The 19,911-nt window shown below is 36.9% G+C and overlaps 1 long non-coding RNA gene across 2 annotated transcripts; it reads right to left on the bottom strand.

Annotated features, from left to right (window-relative positions):
- Positions 1 to 13,447: 13,447 nt before the first annotated feature.
- On the bottom strand, positions 13,448 to 15,297 carry LOC143305841 (uncharacterized). Of its 2 annotated transcripts, XR_013063043.1 has the most exons (4): positions 15,162 to 15,297; positions 14,605 to 14,831; positions 13,770 to 13,920; positions 13,448 to 13,652 (listed from the first exon to the last, which is right to left on the bottom strand). It is a non-coding gene; the product is annotated as an uncharacterized LOC143305841 (long non-coding RNA). The 2 variants fall into 2 exon arrangements; XR_013063042.1 differs by having other exon boundaries at positions 14,605 to 15,297.
- Positions 15,298 to 19,911: the final 4,614 nt, after the last annotated feature.

Raw genomic sequence — 19,911 nt, 5'->3', positions numbered from 1 at the left:
GGCAGTGAATTTCGGAACGCGACTAAATAAGAACGCCTTACGCATTTGTGGTATTATATTCTTGTGACTCTTAATCTATGATCTTAGATTTAAATTATCTTATCCGAATGCTCCATCTATAATTTTCTTTATCATCTCAATCCTTTTGCATCTGTTCTACTATTGCAGGTACAGTGACTTTTTATAAAGTACTGTTAGGCGAGAACCTCTGCTAGCTTGACTAGCAGAGATAACACCCTGCATCCCCTATTCCCACGGTACGGCAGCCCAGAAACTGATGACACATAGAAACATAAGAATTCGACGACTGGGCTACTTCTTCGCGAACGAAACTGCGCAACATATTCATATATATAATAAAAAGCCACACCCGGGTGGCCATTCTGCGCCAGGCGACTTCGTAGCAAAGGTCACGATCGCTTAATAATAGTTAGTTCTTGTGCGAGATTTGAACCATTGTCAGAAATTCAATTATTAATTTAATAAAACGAACACGTGTGGAAGTGTTGCGACGTAACAGTACGCATAATATTTTGATGTTTATGCTGCTTATGCATATCTATCCTTAGAATACCCCATTTCCTAGATTTAATAAACACATTTTTTCTAATCACGAAGTCAACCCTGTTGCACTCACAGCTCAAGAACTCGCAAAATACTATTACTACTTTGGGGATATTCATTAATATTCTTCGAAGTTAACATTGAATGTACGATTCTGATTTAACTATATTTTTTAGGAAAACTTAAATAAGAAAGACAGTGTAATATTTTTTGTTTACCTGTATATGCATTTTCTAAGCTACACTCTAGGAAATGTGCTCAGGGTGATGTTTCCAAAATCAGCCCTAGTAAAAAAGAATTCGATACTTCGATATTTTTTAAAAAGCATCGATGTTCAATTATCGATTTTTCAACTAATCGATTATTTTAACATCGATATTTTGTCGAACATCGCCCATCCCTAGTGCCAAGCCGTTCGTTCGCGACCTACGTCAGGCCCGGTTTTCGTACCCGACACTGCAGTCCCTGGGACTGCGCGCTATCCGCGCTCGGATTGGTCGATGTTTTTTGTTATTAACTCGCAAACCAAGCCTTAACCAACAATTTGGCAAAGGAAAAAGTTGTTTAGAATCCCCTTAGCAATCATCCCTCTACGGCTGTCGAGGTAGTCGCCTGACACCCTGTAACTCCTACTAAATATGAAAGGTTTCATCGCGAACGATACATTCCTTGCAGAGTAACACGAACGTAGATTTCTTGCTATAACAGTAGTTATTAATAAATTCAATAAATTTTTGCAAGTGATATCATCGCGGATATACCTCCTACTAAATGTGAAAGGTTTCATCGCAATCGGTACATTCCCTGCAGCATAAACGCCAGAAGACATAAATGAAGTATTACGTTTTTTGCGATATAAGTCGTTAGGAATGCAAAAATACAAACATTTTTTTGCGAGATCAATCGGAAAATATACTCTACAAGACACAAAATTTTTGATACGATTGGTCCATCTGTCTCGCGGTAGTGGGTGAAAAATATAAGTCAAGCATGACGTTTTTTGCAAAAAAATCGTTAACAATGAAAAAATGCAAAATATTTTGTTAACGGGACCAATCAGGAGACGTACTCTACCAGATGCAAAATGTTTCGTTCCGATTGGTCCATCCGTCTCGGCGTAATCGGTGAACATATGTTACATAAAAAAAAAAAAAAAAAAATATATACAAACACATCGAATTGAGTATCCTCCTCCTTTTCGAAGTCGGATAAAAAATTGCTATTATATGTACATGGATCTGCGGGAAGGAATCTGTATATTACATCATATGTACTGTACATATAGTCTTAATGATATTGTTATCACATGTACATTTGATCTGTGGGACCGGATCAGTATGTTACATTATATCTAATGTAGATATAGTACCAATGATATTGTTATTATCTGTACATTGATCTGTGGGAAGGTATTGGTATAATACATTATATCCGATGTAGATATAGTATGAATGATGTTGTTATTAAATGTACATTGATCTGTGGCATGTAATCACTATATTACATTATACCTAATGTAGATATTTTAATAACGATATTGCTATTATAAGTACATTGATCCGTGTGAAGGGATCAGTATATTACATTATATCCAATGTATATATAGTATTAATGATGTTGTCATTAAATGTACATTGGTCTGTGGGAAGGAATAACTATATCACATTATACCTAATATAGATATAGTAATAACGACATTGCTTTTATATGTACATTGATCTGTGGGAAGGGATCAGTATATTACATTATATCTAATGTAGATGTAGTACTAATGATATTGTTATTAAGTGTACATTGATCTGTGGGAAGTAATCAGTATATTACATTATGTCTAATGTAGATATAGTACCAATGTTATTGTTATTAAATGCTGGAACTTTGATCTGTGGGAAGGGATCACTATATTACATTATATCTAATGTAGATATAATAATAATGATATTGTTATTAAATGTACATTGATCTGTGGGATGTAATCACCATATTACGTTATATCTAATGTAGATATAGTAATAACGATATTGCTATTATATGTACATTGATCTGTGGGAAGTAATCACTATGTTACATTATACCTAAGGTAGATATAATAATAATGATATTGTTATTACATGTACATTGATCTGTGGGAAGGGATCAGTATATTACATTATATCCAATGTAGATATAGTATGAATGATGTTGTGATTAAATGTACATCGATCTGTGAGATGTAACCACCATACTACATTATACCTAATGTAGATATAGTAATAACGATATTGCTATTATATGTACATTGATCTGTGGGAAGGAACCAGAATATTACATTATATGTATGTTGTAAGGCAGTTCTGGTGACATTTTTTCCAATGAATGGGCAGTTTCGGCGACATCTGGCAGATTTGACGACCGTCGTCAAAGCCATAGCGGTATAATGGTGGTTTTCGTGACAGTCGCTATAACTGCCCATATACGGTTCAATTTTAATATACGGTTCCATGCCAAATCGATAACTTTTCAGCGATTTTGTTCTAAATGAAATTTGTTGTAGTCCATGTGAAATTCGGAAGGGATTAAGTCATCACTTTGCAAGTTCAGAATTTGTTTAGAAGTTACAGGCCTTCGACGTTTTCAATTTTTGCCCATTTTGGCGAAAACGGGCTTCAGATACGAATTTTCATCTCGGGAACTGTTTGTCTGATTAAGCTAAATTTTTTTTTAACCGACTTTGAAAAGGAGAAGGTTACCCAATTCGATCAGTCTTTTTTTCTTTTTCTTTCCTTTTTTTTATGTTCATCGATTACTCCGAGATGGATAGACCAATCGGAACGAAACCTTTTGCATCTTGTAGGACCTGTCTCCCGATTGATCCCATAAAAAAACATCTTGCATTTTTTCATTGTTTACCATTCTTTGTTGCAAAAAAGCGTACTGTTTCGTGTATGTTCGGCGTTTTTTTTACAGGGAATGTACCAATCGCGATGAAACCTTTCGTATTTAGTAGAAGATGTTTTCGCGATGATCCCATTTGCAATAAACTTTTTGCTGCAATTCTCTATTGTTATACTAATGTTGTACGGTGTGTAGCTATTACTCTGCAAAGAATATACAGATCGCCACTAAAAAGTGTGAAATACAATAATATAAAAAAAAATACAACCGACTACAAAATGCACTATAAAGTATGAAGTAATGTTGATTTAATTTGTATGAATTCTCACCAGCTCAGTTGATTTAAATATTAAATAGCATATTAAACACAGTGCAATCTTTTCGGAGGCAGCGCAAAATGAAAAATTTTATGAATGAATGATGCTGCTGAATATGATTTGATTGGAGTATGGTGGACTTGGTAATAAATGGGCAGGAAGGAAAAATACATTAATATGTGAAAACGTAGAATAATTAAAGGATTTACATTTACATCTTTACCCCATTCGAAATTTATACCCGTTTATTTGTTATTACACACACAAACAATTATTTTTTACAAGTTCAATATACTCCAAAAGGGTACATTCATTTATACTACCGCACCATTTTATAATTCATATTTACAAGTATTGACAAGTAGCTACAGTAAGATGTAGTTATTTACAATTATGTACAAGTACTTGTATCTATTTACAATAATTGTGTGTCTGTAATAACAAATAAACGCTTGGAAATTTCGAATACAGTAACGATGCAAATGTATGTACTGGATAGAAATCATAACTTAAATTCTATAAAAATTACAGCGCATGTAATTAATTATTAATAAATGCAATGATTATAGCACACCTGCAATAGTTATTCGAAAGAGAGAAATTATAATTTAAAAAAAAAGTGGGGAACCATGGATTTGAACCGTGGACCTTCGGATTGCAAGTCATGCGTTTTACAACGGAACCAACGGTGTGTATACATGATTTTGTCATACTTCTCAATGTGAGTAGTTACTAACTTTAATTATTAATATCTTTTAAACAATTAGCCGTCTACCCCCAAAATGGAGTATAGGCGTGTTCAGCTCGACGAGCTCCACAAGGTCGCAAAGTTACATTAATAAGTGGGCGTTATACTTGGGTGGTACCCCTTGCCAGTAAGAGCAAACTGAAGGATGAATCACTTATTTCATGAAGCAAATACAGTCGGGCAAACTATGTGTTGGTATTGAAATAAAAAGACACCATATCCTTAAGTTGGTAATACACGTGTTGTCAGGCAATTCAATCTCGCGCGATTAACGCTTTTGTGTGCGAAAAGGATCTAGACTAAAGATATTCAGACCACGTGTAGTTTAATATATAATACTTAATTATACATATAATAAAGCATTCTTACTGAACAAAATACTGTAGAAATTCCATCAGTGATTTCCAAGATATTCAGACCACGTGTAGTTTAATACTATGTATAGCTTTTGACAGATACAGGTCAGAGTGAATCACATCTTGAAAGTACTTACCAAATTACAAGCAGAATCAACCATATATTGCAGGAAATGGAATGCAAGATGGAATAATGTTGCTGAGTAATAAATACGTGCAAGTTTCTTTGACTTTATTTGAACTTTATATGTTGTTGACAATACGGCATGGCATGGTACGTACATTCATATATACTCTTGCTACTCCTTCTAAAGTAGCATGTATCTCTTTACGTAAAGAAAAAAATTATATAACAGATGTCTTTCAATAATTGAGTATGACAATCAAAATCAAAATGGGAGTATATTTGCCATTATTTGGTAAGTAATTTGGTGGATTCCAAGTATAAATGCAGTTGAATATAATGTATCAATATATAATAATACTATTTCTTGTTCTTTTTCTATATTTTCAGAACCTGTTCAAACATTGATGGGAAAATTACCACCAAAAATTATGAAGTAGAAAAATTGAATGGATACATTAAAGAAGTTAACCAGCGTAAAGTGAAATACTAAGGCAAATAACAAGAACGTACTCTGAAAAGAAATGCAATTACTTTGTCGCAAGATATATCTGGAAATATGTTTAAGGTGTTACGTCCCGGCGGAAGATTTGAAATTTATCCGCCTGGCGTCCCTTATCAAGCCCTTTTGGGTTACGAGAATTTCTCATATAAGGGGCGTACAGGCGGGTGTTTCGGTTTTCCGCCAATCTTTTCATTCCTCCTCGACCTTGTACATTCTTGTCAAGCCTTTCGAGGTTACGAGAATTTCTCATGCAGGGATGTACAGGGAAGAGTTTGAGTTAATTCTTTTCTATTTTTGACTTCCTCTATCGCTTTCTCTTCTTTACCTGCTCTACCCTGGAATCGTATATCTTGTCAAGCCCTTTCGAGGGTTACGAGAATTTCTCATGCGAGGTACACGAGGAAAGGCCGTTTCTATTTTCTACTTTTCAATAGTTTACGTGACCCTCCTTGAAACTATCGTCGCCAGCCATTGTAATAAGAGACTAATACGCACAAAAACTCGGGTTAGCTCGAGTGAGAGAGAGAGAGAGCCGTAGCAATAACACCAGCGCTACGCAGTTATCCAGTGCTTCGCATTTCGGGAATTTCCCTTGGTAACTGCGTAGAAACGGGAAAATCGTAATAACTCTTTTGTTAGAAACCTCTTTCTCACTCTGTTGCACAAAGCGTCAGCCGGTCCAACAAGGATCATCGTTACCTGATTGTAATAATGGTATGAGAGAGTGGATGGATGAAACAAATTTAAACAATGAAAGTAAGAGTTGAGAACCCTTACGAAAGCGAACGTGGCGAACGTTTGACCGCCGTTCGAAAATCAAGGGTCGTTCGAAGCAATAAACACTATTGTATCGAAATTCTAAGAACTGCCTAGCGATAACGGCAAATTTTGAACAAAGGAACGTTCTCGAAGGAACGTTCACCAGATCTAGAATTGTTTAAAATTTATAAAATGCGAAATGCCGAATATATCGAGGCGATAGTTTTAATACGCGATAGATTGCATAATTCGCCACGGCGTTACAACCACCGTAAGCGCGTCATCCGCTTTTAAATATATTAAATCATACTGTCTTTTTGCAATCGGGAATGAATAATTTTGATCATGATATACGGATGACGGTTTCCTATCAAAATCTATATTTCAATTTTGATCTATGTTTCAATTTCAAATCTCAATTCGCATTCCAACTGAACTAATGGTTATATCTCGAATAAATGCCGTTAATTAATTATATGTATAAAGAGAAATACTGCGTAGTTTCTGAAAACCGTTGAAACTATCATGGCGACGAATGAGAAAAGGAAGGAACACCAAAGAAAGGGGATGAAAGATCTTCGTCTAGCTCGCGCGTCTTAGCCAATCACCGGGCACGCGACACTTCCTAAAACCGGCTACGATTCGCCAAACCGTCCCCTCCAAGGACGATGTTCGCGCGACGGGCCCTTCGCCCGTCGATCGCGCACGAAATTTGTCACTCTTGATCGATCAATCGTAAGTACGTGATCGGGAGCCCGTGTGTCCGAGAGACAGAGTTATTTGGAAGTTCGCGATATTTTCTCTGCGGTAAAGTCCTCCGCGTAGCGAGGCAGAGTGCCGTGCGAGTTAAAATAATCGGAATTCTGGATAAGGACTCATAGACGCGCACGTAAAATCTTCTCTCTCCCTAAATTTCTATCTTTTCTTTCTGATTTTAAATCGTTTGCTCGCGTAGTAATTTCGTATTAACTTCACTTCGCGTAAATCATATATTGATCGGTTTCGTAATAAATTGTAATTAATCGTAAATCGTTATTCGTTTGTCTTTCGTCGACGTACTCGTCCGTTTTAATTCATTTCCGCCGCGACAAGTGCAGTGATCAACGTCTTACCGTTTCTTTGGTGTTCCAGATCATCAGGCGAATACAGAGAAATTTAGCTAACGAATATCAATAATTTTGTTTCGCATTATACAGCGTAACGGTAAGTCGTTTCAATTACATTTTTCGATCACGACGTTCATTGATTGGCAAAACGAGCGATCTGGTCCAGCCCTTCAAGGTTACGAGAATTCCTCAGGTCAGATCGTTCCACCGTACGAGGTATCGATATCATTCAATATTAAATATTATTTTCCGTTTATTACAATTTCGAAATCCAGTTTCTTTCCATCATCTAAAGGCCACCTTAGTCCAGCTCCTTCGGGAGTTACGAGAATTTCTCAGGCTATGGTGTACCGCGGGCGGAAACCGCCGGTTTTTCAGCTAAACACAGGAAACGAAATCGTAATAATCGAGTCACGCGACCGGTATACTAGTCTAATGTTTCAAATGTGATATCAGAGTGTTTTCATACCCATATATATATATATATATCTTGTTAACTAATCTTAAGCATCTTTACACTTGTACACATTTTTGCAAAACTGGTAATTTTCAATTTAACGGAATTTCTAAATTATTGAACTCATAATTTTGGCAATTATCTGTTTTTCATTCACGATTAAACCAGTTTCATTTAGTTAAACAGTTTCCATTTATTTCGAACACACCTCACACGTTTCAGTTAAAACTGCGACGACAGCCGCGGATCGGCGTCGCGCATCGCGGGCCCCCACCGCGGCGGCATCCCCACTCCCAAGTAATTAGAGTATAAGTAGGACCGATCGATGCGCGGATCGATGAGTTGCCTCGGGGCTTCGGCCCCGAGGGGACCTCCTCGGAGGTCCGGACCGGAGCACCAGAGCTCTCGACGCCATGGCTGACCTGGCGAAGAGATCTCTGGCCAACGGGTCGCAGCATTGCACTACGCTACGACCTGGCCGCTCCCATATGTCCAGCGGCCGTAGGCGCCTAGCCTCGTCAGTCCCGTGGTTAACCCGGGGTGACCAAGCTAGTACGCGTTCATAATCTCTGCTGGTGCTTCCGCGGGGATTCCGAACGCTAGCTTACTCGGCACTGCAGATTGCCTTTGTCAGCCGATTCCGTCCAGCTTTGTGGCGTTGCCCAGGCTGGCCAGGATTGGTCGTCGACTCGTTCGCTGCTCGGTTCTACCTCGGCGTACGAGAAGACGAGCCGCGTGAGGCAAGCGGGCAGCAACTCCACCGCAGCGCGATTGAATAGACACCGTCGGCCCAACCGGGCCAATCCTATCCCGACTCTACCTTCTTTGCGTTTGCGTACGTTTGCGTCTGTTTCCGTTTGCGCTCCGATCAGCGCTTTCACTCCGCGCTCCGACATCGCGCCGTTAGTTGTAAGACCGCGTAGCGATGGCTACGACCTGCGCTAGAATTAAGGCCGCGTACTTTCTGTGACGAACCGAGTTCCGACCGTAGTTCGTAAGTCCTGTACATTAGGCTTAAGATTGGCTCCACGCGTTTAACCACCAGACGATATTCTGATTGTAGCTCCCGAGGCAGGAGAGCACCGCCCAAACACCCGGCGCAAGGGAGCCGCCGCTAGGATAGCCGCCTTTACTACCATCTCCCTTTTCTTTTTTTGAATAAATGATACTTTATTTTTCTACTAACACCGACTCGTTATTTACCGACCTGTTCCCATGCGAACCCTGGCACGGGGAAACCGCCGCGGTGCGCACCGCCGTGCGCACCGAACCGACCGACCCCGTTACAAAACACACCTACCAACATACCCAGATTCAAGGAGAGTCCCGTACGGGACCAAGCGTCGAACGAACCCAACGAAAGGCTAATAATTATAATCTTTTAACATCTTATCAATTTTGTCTTTCGTCTTTTAATTTGTCGAGAGCGTTAACACGCTCGAGACTAGTGGCAGCGATACCAACCATCGCGCTAAAATAGGGAAGCAGGAATTAGGGGTTGAATTCCAACCAATTAATTGAAATTTAACTACCTATATCTCCAATTGTTATCTTTCCTTTTTACGTTGCGCCGTCGCACGCGCGCAACGTAACAAAGGTAAAAGAAATATAGCATCTTATTTTCTTCAATACATCCTTTATTTCAAATTAATGTTGTGGCGGTCAATGTATCAATATATAATAATACATCTTTTTCATTATTTTCAGCATTTATTCAGAATGAGGAAATTACAACAAAGAATTTATGGAGTAGAAGAATTTGATAGATATAGTGAACAAATTATCCAAAGAGGATTATAAAATTAGACTATAAAAACAATGTAATGCCAGCATATTTTAAGTAAATAAATTAATAGGATAAAATGAAACTCTTAAATTGTAATTTCCTGTTCCATTTTCCTATAGAATTTAATTCATGGTTCATATTGCCTTTTTGTACTTACAAATAAATACTTTTGTCGTGTAAAAATTCATAAATATGTGGGATGCGACGGTCCCAGCCTAGTACCTGAGACACTCGAGGCCGGGTTTATGGCTGAGCCACCCGACGCAGATGGTTTGCAGGCGGCCGGTGACGACGTTGTCGGAGTTAGTTTTAAGTTTATTGTTTAGGCGTAAGGATATGAGTGAGAGAGAGAGAATGAGGAAGTGAGTGACCGATGCCGAGGGTGTGCATCGAGGAGAAAGCGGGCAGAACATCTGAAAGAGTGAAGAAGGGCGGATCAGCGAAGACAGTGTGGATGAGTGTAGTCAGAGCAGATAGATATAGTACAGCTAGTTTAGTTTAATTTAGTTTAGCTTAGAATAATAAATGACAAATTACATGACCACTTGCTCTCTGCTAAACCTTCCAATCCCACAAATAAAAAAAAAAGTTGTAATATCACAGTTGTTACTTTACTATTCACATCCATCTATTTTGTATCACTTGTGTTTATAAATGTCAAACTTATCTCATCCGACTACAGCAGTCCAATTAAAATATTCTATTGTTCAGACCATTTAGAAAATATATTAAAACATTTAGAAACAATCTTGTTCAGCGAAGACTTATGGAGAAAAGATAGAAAATGATATCCAATTACTGTGAATTAGTTTTATGTCACCATAAGCAAATATAACCTAAAATCTTACAATGCACAATTCACTACATTTCTTGAACAATTGTACTAGAATATTTTAATCACATGTAGTCCGACAATATATGGTGTCAATTACATTTCTTTTTCCTGGCAATCACCGATACTTTACAGTTTTTTGGCGAAACACGGAGCACATGACAGAATGTAACGCGTTATACAGCTGACGCGATAAGAGGGTGGAAATCGATAGAAATTGATAGTTCCACTATTTTTCCACGCATTTTCATGATCAACCCCTTTTTTTGTCGAAAATCACGAATACTTTTCATTTTTTAACGAAGGAAGGTGCTTATCATGGAAAATAAATTGTTCTAAATACGACGCAATAAAATAGTAAAAAATCGAAAAAATTAATAATTCCACTATTTTTCCATATATTTGCATGATCGACCATTCCACAGCCGACTCGAGTACTAGCCATGCTGAACAACGTGGCAACACCGCTCACGTGACAATCGGGAGTCCTATTTTCAAAAACAGAGTCCTGTGCTCGGAATTGTAATTAACGTCTTTTTTAATTAAAAGCTGTAGTAATATACACTATTTGGTGTTAATTATGTATAAACAATATATAAACGTTGCAACTATGGCAAATAGAAGTGATGTGGTAGTATAAAATTGTTATAAATGTGATATATATTTTGTGTACTCTCAAAGTAGTTTGGTGTTGTGAAGCATGATATTTGAAACATTTACTGTGGTTTCAAGAAAATTTAGGTATGAAACAAAATGAAACCACCTTGGGTCAAATTGAAACATTTAAGAATTGATGAACGTGTATATAAGTTAATAAAAACCTTGAAACAAGCGAAATTATTGGAACGAAACCAAAGAGGTTATGTGAAGTCCAGAGAGTAGTCGGGAGTCTGACGACGTGGATTGGCTGAGAGTCCGGGAGTCCGGGAGGCAGATAGAGTAGGCTAGGTGTTGATATATTCAGACCAGACTCCCGCGGTGTTGCCATTTTTACTTCAGCACGGCTAGTACTAGAGTCGGCTGTGACCACTCTTTTTACTGGAAATCTCGAATAGTTTTCAATTTTTTAGTGAGAAAAGGTGCTTATCGTCGAAAATGAGCTGTTCTGAATACGACGCAATAAAATAGTAAAAAATCGAAAAAACTAATAATTCCACTATTTTTCCATATATTTGCATGATCGACCACTCTTTTAACTGGAAATCGCGAATAGTTTTCAATTTTTTAGTGAGAAAAGATGCTTATCGTCGAAAATGAGCTGTTCTGAATACGACGCAATAAAATAGTAAAAAATCGAAAAAATTAATAATTCCACTATTTTTCCATATATTTACATGATCGACCACTCTTTTTACTGGAAATCGCGAATAGTTTTCAATTTTTTAGTGAGAAAAGGTGCTTATCGTCGAAAATAAGTTGTTCTGAATACGACGCAATAAAATAGTGAAAAATCGAAAAAATGAATAATTCCACTATTTTTCCATATATTTGCATGATCGACCACTCTTTTTCCTGGAAATCGCGAATAGTTTTCAATTCTAAAAAGAGTGGTCGATCATGCAAATATATGGAAAAATAGTGGAATTATTGATTTTTTCGATTTTTTACCATTTTATTGCGTCGTATTTAGAACAACTTATTTTCTACGATAAGCACCTTTCCTCACTAAAAAATTGAAAACTATTCGCGATTTCCAGTAAAACGAGTGGTCGTTCATGCAAATATGTGGAAAAATAGTGGAATTATTGATTTTTCGATTTTTTACTATTTTATTGCGTCGTATTTAGAACAATTTATTTTCCATGATAAGCACCTTCCCTCGTTAAAAAATTGAGAAGTACTCGTGATTTTCGACAAAAAAAGGGGTTGATCATGAAAATGCATGGAAAAATAGTGGAATTATCGATTTCGATCGATTTCTACAGTCTTATCGCATCAGCTGTATAACGCGTTACATTCTGTCACGTGCTCCGTGTTTCGCCAAAAAACTGTAAAGTATCGGTGATTGCCAGGAAAAAGAAATGTAATTGACACCATATATTGTCGGACTACATGTGATTAATATTATCTAGTACAATTGTTCAAGAAATTTAGTGAATTGCGCATTGTAAGATTTTAGGTTATATTTGCCTATGGTGACATAAAACTAATTCATAGTAATTAGATATCATTTTCTATCTTTTCCCCATAAGTCTTCGTTGAACAAGATTGTTTCTAAAAGTTTTAATATATTTTCTAATTGGTCTGAACAATAGAATATTTCAATTGGACTGTTGTAGTCGGAGAAGATGAGTTTGAGATTTGTAAACACAAGTGATACAAAGTAACAACTGCGATATTACAACTTTTTTTTTTATTTATGAATTTGGACAAGACAAAAGTATTTATTTGTAAGTAGCAAAAGACAATGTGAACCATGAATTAAATTCTACATTAAGGAAATTGGAACAGGAAATTACAATTTAAGAGTTTCATTTTCTCCTATTAATTTATTTACTTAAAATATGCTCGCATTACATTGTTTTTATAGTCCATGATTTGGAAGACAAACTTATCTAATTTTATAATCCTCTTCTTTGGATAATTTGTTCACTGTATCTATCAAATTATTCTACTCCATAATTCCTTTATTGTAATTTCCACATCAATGTCTAAATAAATGCTGAAAATAAAGAAAAAGATGTTATATTATTACATATTGATACATTGACCGCCACAACATTAATTTGAAATAAAGGATGTATTGAAGAAAATAAGATCCTATATTCCTTTTACCTTAAACATATGTCCAGATATATCTTGCGACAAAGTAATTGCATTTCTTTTCAGAGTATGTTCTTGTTATTTATCTTAGTATTTCACTCTACCCTGGTTAATTTCTTTAATGTATTTATTCAATTTTTGTACTTCATAATTTTTGGTGGTGATTTTCCCATCAATGTTTGTACAGATTCTGAAAATATAAAAAGAGAACAAGAAGTAGTATTATTATATATTGATACATTGTATTTAACTGCATCTATATTTGGAATCTACCAAATTAATTGCCAAATAATGGCAAATATATCCCCAATTTGATTTTGATTGTCATATTCAATTAGTGAAAAGCTTCTATTATATGCTCTTTTTCTTAATGTGAAAAGCTACATGTATGAAGATATATATATATATATGTACTCCATAATATCTCTGTTGTAATTTTCCCCTCCGTGTCTGATCAAACGCTGAAAATAAAGAAGAAGAAATCATATTATTATATATTGATACATTGTACTCAACAACATTAATTTGAAATAAAGGATGTACATATTGAACAAAATAAGGTTTAATATTTCTTTTACCTTCATCATATTTCCAGATATATCTTGCAAGAAAGTAACTGCATTTCTGTTTCGAGAACATACTTCTGTTATTTGTCCTGGTATTTTATTGGAAATTCTGTACATTCTCTCTATCTTCTTTGATTGTAATTTGGTTAGATCATGATGATCCCTGTAAAAGTATATAATTACATAGAAATAAGATTACTCACTTCAACGAATTTAATTCCACAGTTACTTTAGTGGTCAACATCGAAAGTAAATACATACATTGTTAAATTGTACAAAACATTTTCAACAAATAGATTGAATTGTAGTCAAAACTATGATTCTAAACGAAGAAATATAAAGCTAATTGAAGCATAAAATAAGTAAAAAGATTCATTAAATGCATGCTATGAACGTGGATCAAAGTAGGAGTTTACTTCTTTTTTAATCAGATTGTGGGTGACCATCAATGACATGTCGCAGGACTCAACTTATGGGTACTTCAAACATTAAATCCGATTAAAAAAAGTCCCGTTCCATGTTCATTGATTTCTCTTCAAATCTCCTTATCCTTCCTTACGAGATAAAAAATCATCTTCATGTTTATAACGCATTTTCCTTACTATATACGTACTTACATTCAAATTAATAATTAAAATATATGATACATAATATTAATATAAAAAACCTATTCTGTCAAATATTCAATTCTTTGTGTAAAATTTCACATTCTAACCTATACCTGTCAAACGTTACACATAACTTTTTGACCTTACTTATTAGCAGATATTGATATCTTAATAACAACCTTGTAATTATTCCTCTACTCTAACCTATACCTGTCAAACGATATGCACAATATACTGACCGTAGTTGTTTTATGGAACAAGCGTATTGGCGATTCGTTTCCCTCAATTAATGTGACGATAGCAGCTGCATTCAATTAGAGACTGTGGAAATGGAAAACCCACAAGAAAACACAGCAATATCGGATTGTCAAAAACTGGACATCTTGTTTCTTACACCATTTTATCATAATATATTAGAATGTTGCACACAAGCGTCGATAAAAACTCCAGATACATATTAAATTCACTTCCGAATTTAAGGGGGTAGACACGGGTAATAGTAGCGCGTTGACATTACCGGCAAAAATGGGTATAAAGATGGGTTTACGCGCTTCCGTTATTCGTCCTTGTATGAGAACATTTAGGGCTGGGTGAGGGCTTATTCGAAAGAGGAAGGTCCAATGCACACCGCTGAACTCATGTTTCAGTGGGATTATGATGATGTTTAGTAATATAAGCGTGCAAAGTAGAGGTAAAAAATCGACAAAATGCATTCGCGGAATCGAAGCATTTTTAGGCCACTAAAAGAGTGCTGTGATTGAAATCATGAGTTGAGCGGCCTAGCCACAACCCTTACCTGTAAATTAAGATGTATTTTGTCTTCATTTGTTGCGAAATAAGGACGAATAACGGATGCCCGTAAAAGCATTCTCACAGACCAGTTCCGCCATTTTGTGGATAATACAGAGCAATTCATATGACAAATTCAGTTCAGCTAGTAGTTATAAGGTGGCGTCTAACTAAGAGGGCTGCCGATTTGGAATCGTAGTCAAAATCAGGCGTTAGCTTGGTTACGTCACTCGACTGAAGGCAAGCGAAAGCAAGCGAAAAAGGCAACAACGCCGAGTGAGACGCACTACAGTCATGTTGTCCTTCTCTCATTCTGAATGTTGAGATTGTCCCTTTTCGCTAGATTTTGACTGACGCCCGGCTGGATTTTTCACAGCACCCCATAACAAACCTCGCTCACAGAGGAGGTATAACAAGAGAAGAATATACCTCCTCTTTGCAATAATTCTACAAACGTTTATATAAGTTGTATACGGGATATTTATTTATTTAAATTATTTGCATTCACTCAGAATATTGACTCTTTTGTATTTTTTATTAGTTTCGTAAAAACAAAGTTACTATAGGTTTCTCAAAATATAAGCGTCACGCAATTGGGACGAGTTATATCTTAAATTTGGTAAGAGATAGGAAAAAGCTATTGATGTAAAAGTTGAATGATGAGACATATGAAAAGTATGAGATATCTCACGAAATATTAGTTTTTTAAATATTGTACTGTTAGATATAGGCGCGTCAGCAAAATAGTGAGAGGGAGTAGTAGCGAGGGAAGAGGAGAAAAAGAGCCGAGGCCTCTCCATTTATTAGTTCTAATAGTACTTTTTTATGCAGAATGTTTCAAGGAGTTGATACGAGTAAAGAAAAAAATGCAATTCCTTTTAAATAAAAAGGGCATCTGCATTTTTTTAGTGCATCGTTGCATTCACGAAGAAAATGAGCTCATAGAAAAATAAACATTATCATACCATTGAACTTTTACATGAACAGCTTTTTCCTATCTCTTACCAAATTCAAGATATAACCCGTCAGAAATTGCATGACGTACCCTGTATATTTTTATTAATTAAAAAACATTTATTTAAAGAAGTTAATAACTTTTTCTAAAAAATTTCTCAGATTGCACGTTCTTTCGGTTCTTCAGAGTAGGCATATATTTTTCAGCAGCGAAGGGTGCTACGGTGCGCTATATAAAATCCACGCGTTCAGTCGGTCAGAATTTATCGGAGCGGGACAATTCTATCATTTAGGTTCAAAGAAGGATAGCATGATCACCGTACATCTCACTCTAAACACGCGTCAATGTTTCGATTTTGTTCTTCAGCCGTATTGTCGCGATGCCTCTGGCGAGATGAGCGTTTGAATGTGTTTGTGAAAATACTTGAGGCGCTGTTGCCTTCCAAGATCGTGTTGCGCGCACGCTAGCTGAGAATTAAACCTTTCAAATTCGTAACAGACCACGCAAGTGGCTCCACCAGGCCCAACGAAAAAACTGCTGTAATACCGACGTCCCGAATCGGAGAGGTCACATGCCGTGTCTACCCCCTTAAGGCGACAATGCAGGGCGGTCAACTCACCGTTTGAGTGACAAAACTCGTTTAGTTGCCTAAAAATACTTCGATTTCGCAACTGCATTTTGTCGATTTTTTCTTCTACTTTCGACACTGATATTATTAAATATGGACATAATCTCGTTAAACCATGAGTTGACCGCCCTGCATTGGACCTTCCTCTTTCGAATGAGCCCTCACCCAGTCCTATGTGTTCTCATATAAGGACAAATAACCGATTCCCGTAAACCCATTAATAGGCCCATATTTGCCGGTAATGTCACCGCGCTGCAGTACCCGTGTCTACCCCCTTAATATGTAATCACATACTTCAGCATGCATACGCATTCAAATAGCATAGGAATTTGAATCGACGAACAATACCACTATCTACAGACTCCCAAAAGGAATGATATTGAAATATATGGCGTCCAAATGACACGGCATCCAAACGACACGGCGTCCAAAAGGAACGCGTCAGAACGCGTCCAATCGGACTGGCGTCCAAAAGGAACACGTCAGAGCGCGTCCAATCGGCACGGCGTCCAATAGAAACGCGTCAAATCCCGTTCAATCGGACCGGCGTTCAAAAGGATCGCATCCAATCGGCACGGCGTCTAAAAGAAATGCGTCCTACGGTGACGTACTGGAGATTATCAAGAAAAAGAAATATAATTTGAACAATATATTGTCGGACTACATGTAATTAATATTATTTAGTACAATTGTCAAGAAATTTAGTGAATTCCGTTGTTGCGTGTCCGTTCGCGGAAGGTAGAGAAATTAGGGGAATTAAGGCGCAGGTGTGACAATCCGTAGAACGCGGAGGGGCTCCGCTCGAAAGGCGCGGATGTGAAAATAACAAGCTATTATTATCGCTTATTGTACTTTAATATTTTAAAGATTTATTTAGGCTGACTAACTTGGTTTTACAATGCGATAAATTTAGCGCGTGAGAAGGACTTGTCTAAATCGAGTGACAAATTCAATCTGACGATTCTGCGCTTGGCGGAGGAGATCTTCGCGCGTTGTCGGTCGATGCCCCTTCCTTGGCGGATTCTGGATCCTCCCTCAGGATCATCCCTCGTCCAATGGTGGAGGAGTCCACTCCGTCCTGCGTAGGCTCCTTCTCGTGGCTGTGGTCCACCCTCAGGCGCGTGGAAGTGGAGGCGCTCCGCCAAGACGCTAGAACGTTGCAGCGCACATGTGCAACAGAGAAATTAGGAAACGACAAGACCTTGTACTTGCCAAAGCAACTCTTGAGGAAATTTACGACCCTCTTAGAGTGCATGAATAGACAAGTATCGTAATCGTAATCTAAATCATTTCCCGTGTCGTGTCCGTGTGCAAAGCCGTAATCGTGGTCGTTATCGTAATCGTATTCCGTAAATCGTAAGCCGTGAGTCAAAATCTGTAAGTCGACAATTCGTAAAGTTCGTGTATCGTTTCGTGGTTCGCGTTATTATAAACCGTAATCGCTCTCGTGAGCTCTCCCTATCCGTTAGCGCCGGCTTCCTACATTACCAAACAATGAAATGCTTACTCCTTCAAATTCAAATCAATTTCTGTTATGATAACAATTTCGAAACGGTGTTGACGTTTACAAAATAGATATGAGGCGATTAAACGTATTTTTCATAAGTAAATACTACCTTTGAGGAAGTTGAAGATCCAAACGCGTGGGCGGGGGAGGAACTTCGCCCCTCCCCCTGCACCTCCTCCCCATAGATTATACCGTAACCTAACACAATTATCCTTGTGAATAATTGTGGAAAGATGTAAAGATTGTATATCCCGTTCGAGAAATCGAGTAGGGACATGATAAGAGGTTGGGATTTAGTGGGCATACCGGGTTATCCTGTGACTCCCACACTACCGGGCTTAGCATTACATGCCCGGTGTGCGTAAGGTATTTCCCCTTCTCAAAAAGAAAAAAAAAAAGGGGGGGGGGTTGTGAAAAAGTTGTAAGAAAGGTTGCTTATTATGTTGAAAAAAAAGATCAATGCTTCATTCACAAATTTTGAATGTCCTGATCTTTGACCTCCCATAACTCCCGACTCCCACGCCTCCTACAAATGAAATCATCACCAATGTGTCCCCCAGGACCATCTCTATTGTTTACAATAGGAGGCATCCCCCTCTTAAGCGGGATAGATGAGAAAGGGCAGGAATTTTACTTTTTACAAAAAAGTATTGTGACGCTTAAAAAAAATGTCTGGCACTTATGGTCTACATACATGAACACCTTGTGTGATAAGCTACAAAAATATATAGGTGACGCGATCAGGGGTCGTGTCCCATATTCTAAACTTGAGCCCAAGTACGTTATCGGAACACGCGTAGTTATATTTCAGCCCGCGCATTAGTATAGTTTATAGTTTGTGTTACGCGATTCCTTAGTTTAAGCTGCGTTAGTTTCGTGTAAATTTAAGTGAACTCTCTGTCCTCTTACACGTATATTCGTGTGACTTTTGTAAATATTTTAAGTGTTAATTAAACATAAGTGTTACGTCAAAGCGTGTCTCATTCATGCTCAGACGTCGCAGACCTCGTGATATCACAAACAGGTCTGAATAGTGGAATATTTGAGTTGGACTGTTGTAGTCGGTTGAAATGAATTTGGGATTTGTAAATACAATATAATTGATACAAGATAGATGAAAGTGAAGAGTGAAGTAACTACAACAATATTACAACTTCTTCTTTTTATTTATGAATTTTTACTCGACAACAGTATTTATTTGCAGCTAGAAGAAGACAATGCGAAGCGTAAATTAAATACTATAATAAGGAAATTGGAACAGGAAATTACAAATTAAGTCTCATTTTCTTTTATGAATTTATTTATTTAAAATATTCTGACATTATGATTTACAAGACAAACTTATCAAATTTAATAATCCTCTTCTTTGGAAAATATGTTCACTGTATCTATCAAATTTTTCTACTCCAAAAATTGATTGTTATAGTTTCCTCATCAATCAATGTCTGAATAAATGCTGAAAATAAAGAAAAAGAAATCATATTATTATATATTGATACATTTTACTCAACAACATTAATTTGGAATATAGAATGTATTGAAGAAAGTAAGGATTAATATTTCTTTTACCTTAAACATACTTCCAGATATATCTTGTAAGAAAGTAACTGCATTCAATTTCCACATGTTTTTCACTATAACCTATACCTGTCAAACGTTACACATAA

The sequence above is a fragment of the Osmia lignaria genome, chromosome 2 (genome assembly GCF_051020975.1).
Source record: "Osmia lignaria lignaria isolate PbOS001 chromosome 2, iyOsmLign1, whole genome shotgun sequence".
Lineage (NCBI taxonomy): Eukaryota > Metazoa > Arthropoda > Insecta > Hymenoptera > Megachilidae > Osmia > Osmia lignaria.
This window is presented reverse-complemented; position numbering and strand designations above follow the sequence as displayed.